Raw genomic sequence first — 10,347 nt, forward strand, 5'->3', positions numbered from 1 at the left:
GTATCAGTATTAAACTTAGGTTAACTCCAGTCTCTTCCATCTTCTGGATAATCGGTAGTTAGCCACTTAACTGACGTACGTGCCCTGATATTTGAGTGCTTTCAAGGTTGGCGTGTAAGTCACCCCGGCGGTGAGAGCTGAGATCTGCATTCAGAAATGCCATACCTCCCAGAAGGTAGTGGCAAAGTTGAGCTGAAGAACCTTCTTGGAATGATAGGGCTGAAGCTTTCCTCGAAATCATTAGACTGGATACTCTAGTCAAAGGAAAGAGTCATGGAGGGAACCTGAGTTGGGTTTATTTTTTTAATTAAGAAATAATATACCTGTAAAGAAATCCCTAGATGCACTGGGGAGATAAAATTTGGGCTCGTAAAATCTGTCAAATATGTAGTGTGGTGAGTTGCGCATGGAAGGGAAACCGTTGCACCTCAAGGGGAATCTTTTGTTGGACTAATTTGCTCTGATTAATTTGTTATTAATTAATGCCACTTTTTTTTTTTTTTTTTTTTTTTGTCTTTTCTAGGGCTGCTGCTGTGGCATATGGAGGTTCCCAGGCTAGGGGTCTAATCGGAGCTGTAGCCACCGGCCTATATCAGAGCCACAGCAACGCGGGGTCTGAGCCGCGTCTGCGACCTACACCACAGCTCACGGCAACACCAGATCCTTAACCCTCTGAGCAAGGCCAGGGATCGAACTTGAAACCTCATGGTTCCTTGTTGGATTCGTTAACCACTGCACCATGACAGGAACTCCAATTAACGACACATTGAAGAATAGTATACACTTGTGACCTAGACCAGAAATAATGTCTAGTCACTATTGGAGATGACTAAAAATATCTAGGATCCCTGTTATTCTGACAGATACTGTTTACAGCTGAGTGTTTTAAACTTCATGTATTGTATCTTAGCACTGCTTCCTGCCCCCACGCCCCCTCCCAACCCAAGGAGGTCCTTGAAAGCACACATTGACAATCTTACAGGGCCAAATGTAGTATCTGACCAGAGTAAGTTATATAATTGTGGTATAATAAAAAATAAATATTTGTGCCAGGTTCCTAGCACATGGCTTCTAAAACCCTTCAAATTTATTGTCTTTTATATGCTAATAAGGTGACACATGGAGGAAAGGCCTAGATAGCTTCTGGATTGGGGCTGTTCACCAGTAAAACCTACCAAATGGTTACAAGGTTAAAACTTTCAGCCCCACCTCTGGAAACAGGAGAAGGCATGGAGATTGAAATCAGCCACCAGTGGCCAATGATTTTTTTTTTTTTTTTTTTTTTAGTGGCCGCAACTGCGGCATATGGAATTTATCAGGCTAGGGGTCGAATCAGAACTGCAGCTGCAGGCCTATGCCCCAGCCATAGCAACCCTGGATCTGAGTCGCATCTGTGATCTACGCCAAAGCTTGCAACAACTCTGGAGCCTCAACCCACTGAGCAAGGCTGGAGATCGAACCCACATCCTCATGGACTCTGTGTCTGATTCTTAACCCACTGAGCCACAAAAGGAATCCCAATGGGCAATGATTTAATTAATCATGCTTATGTAATAAGATGTCCATTAAAACCTCTAAATGATGGGGTTCAGGGAGTTTCTAGGCGTGTCAAAATATTGATGTGTGGAGAAGGTGGTACACTCAGAGAGGGCACAGAAACTTTGTGCCCCACTCCCCACCTCCATATTTTTTGCCATGTGCATCTCTTCCATCTGGCTGTTCCTGTTGTATCCCTTATAATCAACTGGTGAGCTGTTGTAGCAAACAGTCAAACATGAAGGGCATTGCTGTGGGAACACCTGAATTTGTAGTCAGTTGAGCTGAAATGCAGATAGCCTGGGGACTGCATTTGCAGCTGCTTTCTGAAGTGCTGGCAGTCTTGTGGGATTGAACCCTTGATCTATAGGGTTTGTGCTAACTCTGGGCAGCTAGTGTCAGAATTAAACTGTAGGACACACAGTTGGTGTTGGAGAATTGAAGATTAGGTTGTGGTTGTTTAGAAAAGACACAACATTTGATGTCAGAAAAAAAATACAGTGTTTTATGGAGGGAGGGATGAAGGAAGGAAGGGAGGGAGGAAGGAATCTTCATTACTTGGTGTATTTTAGTCAAAAGTAAGTGAATACCTGATCTAACTGACTTCAGTACAAAAAAGAACTTAATGATTCATGCCACTTCAAAGATCCAGGCAGGACCAGCATCAGGCTTTGCTCTATAGAGTAACTCAGTAATATCCAAAAGACTTTTTTTCTGTCTCTCCACTCTTCCTTCTGCAGTGCCATCTTAAGGTGGCTTCTTGGGATTCCCAAGATGGCACTCAGTAACTTCCAGCCACTTCTTATTAAATTCAAGCAGGAAAGAGTGTCTTTGTGGAACAGGGCATCAAAATTCTGAAAATCACTCTAATTAGACCAACTACATACCCATCTCTGGCCAATCACTGTGCCTGGGAATATCCTGATTGGTTTAATGTGTGTTATTTGGTAGAAGCAGTTTTCTTAGGACCTCATGCGTTCTCAAACTGAAACTCAAGGTTTTGGAAAAAGGAGAGTAGATGCTGGGAAGGCAACCAGCTAATCCCCATCCCACCCAGAATGTGCTTACCTTGCATAACAAGTAATATAGCTTCTATATAGATCCCTTTGTTTATTACCTTATTAGAAAGCATTTATTCACCTAATCCCTAGTAACTGTTATATCCAGAAGTCAGGCTTTGCCACAAGCTGACTGTGTATATTACATTTGGATCAAACCAACTGTGTGTGTAATGATCCTTTGTAAACTACACAACCTGTAAAAATATGAGATGATCCTATGAACAACTAGAGAAATGTCAGCATGTATTGAGAATTGTGACAGACTTTTAATGTTTGATCTAGGCTCTATAACAAGCTTTGAATAAGAGTATTAATAGCCCCCAAATTCACAATCAAATCGATTATTACTTGATGAAAAATCTGGACTTCATCCTGACCTTTTGCCAGATTGGTGGCTTTTTTACCACTCAATAAATGTAGGTGCAATAGCAAAAATCTCACTGGCCATTTGGTACTCAAAGTTTTTAGCTCTGAGGTTGGCACACTTTTCTTAAAGAGCCAGATAATAAATATTTTAGGCTTTGCGAGTCATATGATCTCTGTTGCAACTTAATTCTGCTATAGTCACGCAAAAGCAGACATAGACAATGTGTAAATGAATGACTATGGCTGTATTCTAGTAAAAATTTATGCACACTGAAATTTGAATTTTATGTAAGTTTCATGTGTCATGAAACATTATTCTTCTTTTGATTTTTTCCAAGTATTTAAAAGATAGAAACCATTTTTAGCTCATGAGCTGTATAAAACCAGGTGGTAGGCAGGATTTGGCTCAGGGACTATAGTTTGCCAACCCCCAATTGAGCTCAAAATGCTACCAAACCATGAAATTTATGAAGGGGAGATGAAAATGACATTACCTGATGCAGTAATTTGCACACTCATAAAAAAACTTACCCTACTTTGTATGTAGACTCTGTGAAGTTTAGTCATTTTTTGTCTCTTTCACTGAACTTTGATATCAATCTATGGTCCCAAATTCTCAAAGTCAGCTTTTACCTTTAAAGTGACTTAAGCTTTGGGGGAGTTCCAGTATGGCTCAGCTGGTTAAGTATCTGGAGTTGTCACTGCTGTGGTTCTAGTCACTGCTGTGGCTCAGGTTTGATCCCTGGCCGAGGAACTTCCATGTACTGCAGGCATGGCCAAAAAAAAAAAAAAAAAAAAGATTTAAACTTTTTGAAAAAATATGGCAGTGATTATTTTTGGTTATGACTGGGCATCATCAAGATGAGGCTACGTCTTTGTGGAAGACAGTGCAAGCTTAGCAGATCCCTACCTGAACCCAACATTTTCCTCTCAAAGTTAGTATGTTCCCCGCCACCCCTATTTTCATCAGTGGAACCCTGTTACTAGTTATCCAGGCTTGAATCTTTAGAGTCATTGTATGGTGAGCCTTTTGTAGGAATCCTGTGCAGTGGACCCATATTTAGCCAGAGTATTGTATCTCCTCAGCTGTGGTGACTGGTTTAGGGCTGGACAGATGACCCAAAGAAACGCTCACACTCCTTCCTGGGACTTCCGTTAGAATTATCAGATTGAATTGAGTTTCTGTTACTTGCACCTCAAGGAATCCTGACTTAATGAATTGCCATTCAGTTTTTTTGATGCTTAACCTCTCCTTCCCAGCACCTCCCTCCTCACTATCTAGTCAGTCACTGTGCCCTCTCATTTGTTGGACATGTCTTTCCATTCTTTTCTCTCTCTTCTTAGTTATTTCACCATCACCACCTTCTATTTGTCACATTGGCCTCAGTGGTATCCTTTTAATAAATATTTTGTGACGGACAAGCCATATGTTACAATGGCAGCAGGATAGATTGGCAAGAGTACTGGGTTTAGAGTCACTTAGAACCTGGGTTTGAATCCTAATCAGTCACTTACCAGAAAACTTAGATGTTAGTTTCCCGGTTGGTACAGTGAGGATTACCTCAGAGGGTGAATATGAGAATTAAAGGAAAACAACATATGTGACTCAAACAGTACAGATACTCCACAGGCATCCAACCTATGCAGGTTCCTATTGGGTGAAAAACTCTGTGAGAGCTCAGCTGGCATCCCTGGAGAGCAGTCACGTGTCCTTTCCAAGGGTCTTGCTCCCCTTCCAGTTTTCTTGTTCATTACTTGTCTTCCTGCCAAGGTCATTACTGTGTACAGCCACAATGCTCTTGAATCTCCTAAGGTCTCTGGTAGCTCCACAGTCTCTTCAATCTTTACCCAGTCTGGCCTCCCTTTTTCCACCAAGTGACCTCTTCATCTGTCTGCCAAAAGGTGAAGGCCTTAATGATGGTAAACTTGAGTTTGAGCTATTTGCCTTCACTGGGTCTTAAGGCTCTCTGTTCTTCCTCTTTCTCCTCCTCCTTCTCAGAACCTTCACACAACCTATTCTCTCACCTAGGCATGCTCTCCATGGGTGTCTTCTCTGCTGGCTGGCAGGAAGATATTTCGTAGTTAGAAGAAAATCGCCACCCTCTGTGTCTTTTTCTTCCCTTGCAGTCTCTGTCAGATCATAGCATAACTCAGAAGGTGGGGAAAAGTACCATCTTCATAATTTCCATGTGATTTTAGAAAGAAGAAGAAAAAAAAAAAAAGACAGGAGGGAGGGAAAAAGGAAGCGGGGAAGGGAAGGAGGAAAAAGGAGAAGACTGGTGTAACTTTCTATCTCAGGAAATATAATTTTGTTTATTGCTTATGGAACTAAATATTAAAGGCATCAGTCAATATTTGGGGTTTCCTCTTAATGCTCAGACTTCTTCAGTGATACTTTATAAAAATATGCCTGGGGACTCACATATCTTTTTCAGTCTAACCACCAGGAGGCCAGCATTTATATATACTAATAAATGTGTAGTTTAAGATTGTATGTCATTGTGTTTTCTGTCCAGCTCAGCATCCCTTTTGACCTTTGGCTTCAATTACAAGTGACTCCTAGGAAACAGCTGGTTTTCATACGTGGGTAGTAGGCTCCCCACTGGCTGTGCGTTTGGAGTCTCCCAGCCTTTTCCTAACAGAGCCATGCTTGCTGGATGTGACAGGGCTGAGAACACTGGTGAAGTTCACTCAGGCTTCTAAAAGGTTTGAGTTAATTATGGACAGATCCAGATTGGTTGGATATACCTTGAGGTCCATCTTTTTATGGAGGAGGGGTGAGAGGAGACAGGTGGCTGGGTTCCAGGGAGACATTCTTGGTAAGTGATCTGAGATCAAAGATCAAAAATTATTGGGGTTTGCATTGTGGCTCAGTATTGGGGTTTGCATTGGTACTCAAGGTTAAGACCTTGAGTACCATCCATGAGGATGTGAGTTCAATCACTGTCCTCACTCAGTGGGTTAAGGACCTGGCATGGCTATGAGCTGTGGTGTAGGTCACAGACGCAGCTCGGATCCCACATTGCTGTGGCTGTGGTATAGGCTGGCAGCTGTAGCTCTGATTCTACCCCTAGTCTGGGAACTTCCGTATGCTGTGGGTGTGGCCCTAAAAAGACAAAAAAAAAAAAAAAATCTAAAATTGTTATGAGCTAGCATAGAGGGATTGTTGTTTTGTTTTAGGTCTCTTGAAGGTGGTCTCTCCCCCTGCCCCACCCCAGACACAGATAAGTTAAATAGAAGTTTGTTTAGGAAGAAAATGCAACTTAGCAAATCATAACTCATAACAAAGCTGGGAGGGGTGTAAGAAAAGTAACGAAAGAATGAATAGATTGGTGGCTGCAAAAATCATCTTGTGTCTGAGGTAGTCAGCTTAAAGCCAGCGGAAGGTAACCCTCCTTCTCCCTCTGCAGACCTTTACGTTCTTGCTATAGCCCTTGAGTCTGGAAAGTCATATGATTTGCTGCCTTCAGTAATGAAATTAATATGTATCCTTGTATTAAACCAGCTTTTATTGAGAGTCCATGAGACATTGATACTGTTTCCTAGCTGAATAACCTTGGACAAATTAAACACCTGAACGTTATTATTCCCATCTGTAAAATGGACTTAATAAAAAGCACCTATTTATAAGGCTGCTACTAGGATTAAATTAGTTATTCATTGTAAAGAATTTCGAACAGTACCTGTCACATAATAAATGCTACATAGTCATTTATAAATTTTTTTAAAGTGTCAGGAAAGTCACTTCTGCCATTGATTCATGGGGAAAAGAAGTCCCTGAAAGACTGTGACACTGTTTCTTCACATATCCTTTCAGCAACCATAAAAACAGTTTGTCAGCATTATATCTTAAAATCTGTGAAAAGGCTGACTTTGAGAGAATGTGCAAAAAAAGGAGCAGCAATTTCCCTTGCCATGGCACCCTCTTTCCCCCGCCAACCTGCCTTATGGGAGTGGAAACAAGCAGTCAGATAGTGAAAATTTGGGGGATTAAAAAATAGCATGAAAGGAAGTTCCTACTGTGATGCACTGGGTTAAGGGTCCAGCATTGTCTCTGTGGTAACACGGTTTCAGTCCCTGGCCTGGCACAGTGATGATCCCACATTGCCACAGCTGTGGTATAGGTCACAGCTGCTGCTCGGATTCAGTCCCTGGCCTGGGAACTTCCATATGCTGCAGGTGCAGCTGAAAACAAAACAAAACAAACAAACAAAAAAGCATGAAAAATAGATCTTCCCTCTGCAAGTCTGCAGTCAGTCTTCAAGAGCTCTAAACTCTCTCATGCAGGACAATTTTTAATAGCGATTTTGACTTTACTGTTTATCCTTCACTGACAGTAATAGTAGCTTAAGTGTGCCTGGTGCTTCAAAGCGCTTTCATCTGCTTTGCTCCACTTGATCACTGAGACAGGCCTTTGAGGGCACCTTATTCTTTTCTGAGAGAAGAGTCACAAACTGAGAGCTCAGGAGACTTGCTCAGAACCATTTAGGTAAAAGGCGACAAAACGGGGACTCAAATTCAGGTCTTCTGACCAAAATATCTTCTTGAAAGATCTTGTTTGTGCAGGTGATGCTTAGTCATATTTGTCGAAGTGGATTGAATCAGACTGAGTTGAATCGGCTGGAACTGAGTTTAAAGGAGGAAACGTGGTAGGGGACCTTTTTAAAAGACTTTGCTAGGAGACTCATGAGGTTCCCATCCAGCTTCTCCTCTTCCTCTTCCTCTCAGCCTTTACCTTTTCCTCCTCTTAGATCCCTCCTCTCGCTGTTAAGTGAGCCAAGCTGAGGGTTGGAGTGTCAGCTCAGGGTATGGTGGTTGGGGTGGTTTGGGAACTGTGGAAAAGCCCTTGTGAACGAATTCATTTGGTTCCATGATCTTTTTTTTTTTCCCCACCAAAAAAACATTGATTCCAGTTTAGCAGATGATTTTACCTTAGCCACTGGTTATGGCACTTTTCCTGCTTGTTTTTCTCCCTGGGTCCACTCCAGGCCGCCTGGATGTTCTTAACCTGATGGGCACCTGTGTTGTGCCTTGCACAGTGTTAAGCCACTTGACCCCAAACAAATAAGAACTCAAGAACCTAGAGCGGGAAAAGCAGACATGAAAGTGTCCTATAAGAAAGGTTGAAACAAAATGCTGCAATGAGAAGACAAAATCAGACGCTCAGATTCCTGGCCCATTTTGGCCATCCCCACCTGCCATGTCCCATCTTGAGAATTAGCCCCTCAGAGCAGCCCAAGAAATGAAGTAGTAACACCTCCTTTCAGCATAGACCCTCTAGGCTCATGGCAGTCTGTCTAGAAGACCACTTGTGTTCAGTGTCAGGAGGGTATCACAGAGTTAAGAAGTGGTTCAGACCCGAGGGTAGATCCTTTCTCTTCAGACCTGGAACTGAGCTGTGACCAATCCCTCTAGTTACACAAACTACCCATGACCCCCTTTGAAAGGCTGCAGCTAGTCATGCTTTGTAAACTGCCTTACCATGAGGTGAGTGTATGTTTTCAGGTGAAAGGGTTCATTTTGATGATTTCAGTACTTTTGTGATTTCTGATTGTTGCATAGGTCTGGCATTGGTGGTAGGACTGAACTTTTACTTTCAGAACTTGGCTTTGATGTTGTTAAATTACTCAGTTATAGATTAAGGAATATATCCGTGTAATTCATCAAATGAGTAAAATAAAAGAATCGGTTTACGCGGAACCTCTCAGGATCTTTCCAACCCTAACATTCAGTGTCTCTGTGATTCTGAGTACAGCAATATTGCTGTGGTTCAAGGGAAGAGAGCAGTAGAAATGTAAGAACTGAAGCAGAATCCTAAATTAAATTACATTATTGAATTTGCAGGGAGCTGTTAAGGAATTTCACATGTCAGTGTTAATGTGTTTTACATTATTGGAAACAGTGTTTAGTTAAGTATAAAAGACTTTTACCATTCACAGTAGCAGTCTTTGTAAAATTAGCAAAACAAACAAGCAAAGAAAAAAAACCCGGCAAACATTCAAAATATTCCATCCAGGGAATTCATTCAGTTGGCAATCTATACAACTCTTAAAATTGATGGTTATGGAAATTAGTATTCCCATGTTATGAAAACATGGGGAAACATGAGAAATGCTTTTGATATAATGCTGGGGTAAAACAAGATATACAGATATATCTTTGCTGATTATAATTATGGAAAATATTGAAAAGAGAAATTGATTAAGCTCTACATAGAAAAATATAGAAAAAAACATTTACATAGTTGTAGTATTTTTACAGTAAACACTAAGTTTTTAAATGAAATAGAACAGAACAAAACCAAATATATACTTAGAAATCAATGTAAATCTCTCCATAAACTCCACCACTTCTCATTGCAGTGAAATTCCAAGTAATTATTTTATATGGTTTATTTGGCATCTGTCATTTTAAGAATCGGATAATGTTTGGCTACACAGCAAAGAATAATTAGCAATATAATTAATCAAATTGCTGTTTATATTTCTATGTCAAAGTTAATGATTTTCATTTTCTTGTTTTATGGGAGGGGTTCTCCTTTTATTAAATCCAATAGCAAACACAAGTCAATTCACACGCATTTCACATGTTTAAATTGTACAAACTTAGTATCACAGCTGAAACCCCATCACCACTCTTACTTACATCTGGAAAAATGGCATAGCGTTTCTACATGAATTTAACTAACAGGACTATTTTCAGAACTCCCATTCAGTCAGCCAGCTATCCTGTGTTGGTGACAGGTGTCACTGCATATATGCCATCTGGACTAATCTGACAGTCATAAAGTTTCATTCTTGCCTGTTCTTCCTTACTCTCCTCTGCCCTTGCTCTCCCCTCCACCACACATGCACAGTCTTCTGGACAGTCACAGAAATACTTGATTCATAGTGACTCATCCATTGAACTTGGGAGTGTTGGATCGTCTCTCCCCCAATCCATATGAAATCACATCAGGAATCTCAAGACAGACCATTATTTCAGGCTGTTGTGGCTGCAGTTGTTGTTTTGTAGCTGACGTAAGTATTATAGCACCCAGGGCAACAGGGAACTTTTCAACAATCATTTTGTTGTTATGCGTAGACCTTCAGTCTGTCTATCAAACCTATGTAGATAAGTAAAATGTATATTGGTGTTTCCAAGTAAGCAGACTGTTGCAGCTCTGTGTTTCGTTGTGGCAGATCTAGAGGGGGAGTTGAGACGCTCATAGTTTTCCCGTTGTGTGAAACAAACCATTCTTGGCTGTAATGTCTCTCCAAGGAGCTGCTCTAATTAATGTAAAACACTCTAGATACTACTTAATAAATACTAAGCTCCCTCTAAGTGGCACAAAATTAAGATCCTTTATTGAGCAGTTTCTCTATATGCTACTATGTGCTGGAAT

The 10,347-nt window shown here is 41.0% G+C and overlaps 1 long non-coding RNA gene across 2 annotated transcripts in view; it reads left to right on the forward strand.

Annotated features, from left to right (window-relative positions):
* Window positions 1-10,347, forward strand: part of LOC110260996 (uncharacterized) — a 625,553-nt gene that overhangs the window by 339,065 nt on the left and 276,141 nt on the right. The window lies entirely within an intron of this gene.

Source organism: Sus scrofa, chromosome 1 (genome assembly GCF_054392235.1).
Source record: "Sus scrofa isolate SSC_HxYL_T2T_F1_AM1 chromosome 1, Sscrofa_HxYL_maternal_Yorkshire_Landrace_v2.0, whole genome shotgun sequence".
Lineage (NCBI taxonomy): Eukaryota > Metazoa > Chordata > Mammalia > Artiodactyla > Suidae > Sus > Sus scrofa.